The 627-nt window shown below is 47.0% G+C and overlaps 1 pseudogene; it reads left to right on the top strand.

Moving 5' to 3' along the window:
* The window catches only part of LOC102852086, a 10,868-nt pseudogene extending 10,441 nt beyond the window's left edge, over positions 1 to 427 (top strand).
* Positions 428 to 627: the final 200 nt, after the last annotated feature.

The following is a 627-nucleotide window of genomic DNA, read 5'->3' as shown; positions in this document are numbered from 1 at the left end:
CTTGTGGGAGTACCTCTTGGACTGCCCAGAGTTCACCCCATCATCAGCAACACCCATAAGTGAAGGTGACAAGATCCAAGACTTTCCAGGCATACTTGCCCTCCTGCCACCGGACCTACAGCTGCTTTCATTGCAGAGCTCAGTTGGCCAAACAAGATGAACTCTTTTCCAAGTCGTTTCAAGGAGGTCAAGGATGTGAATACATGCATACCTCTTTAATTCAGTAGTTAATGTGGGCTGTGGGCCAGCAGAAGAATGAGTGTGGCTAATAGGACTGCATGCAGTTGCAGACATTTACTGTGAAAACTGCAAAACTCCTCTGGGTTGGAAAGAAATATGAACACACCTTTGAAAGCGCCAGAAGTATAAAGAAGGCAAATGCGTCATTGAGTTAGCACACATGATCAAGGGCAATGGCTGGGACTGATTGGAGAAGTTTCCCCCCAACCCAGTGTCCACGTGAATGCCATCCAACTGAACATTCTATCCAAGCATGAGAGAGTGACTGAACACTTGGGTCCATCCTTTTGAAGGCCTTGCCGTCTGGGTCATCTTCCCACTCTAATGACATCTTTCTGTTGACCAGCCTCTAGATCACTGTCTCTCTGTCTCTTTGCTTTGTATCTG

This window comes from Elephantulus edwardii, unplaced genomic scaffold (genome assembly GCF_000299155.1).
Source record: "Elephantulus edwardii isolate Elephantulus edwardi_28Jun2011 unplaced genomic scaffold, EleEdw1.0 scaffold00325, whole genome shotgun sequence".
Classification (NCBI taxonomy): Eukaryota; Metazoa; Chordata; class Mammalia; order Macroscelidea; family Macroscelididae; genus Elephantulus; species Elephantulus edwardii.
This window is presented reverse-complemented; position numbering and strand designations above follow the sequence as displayed.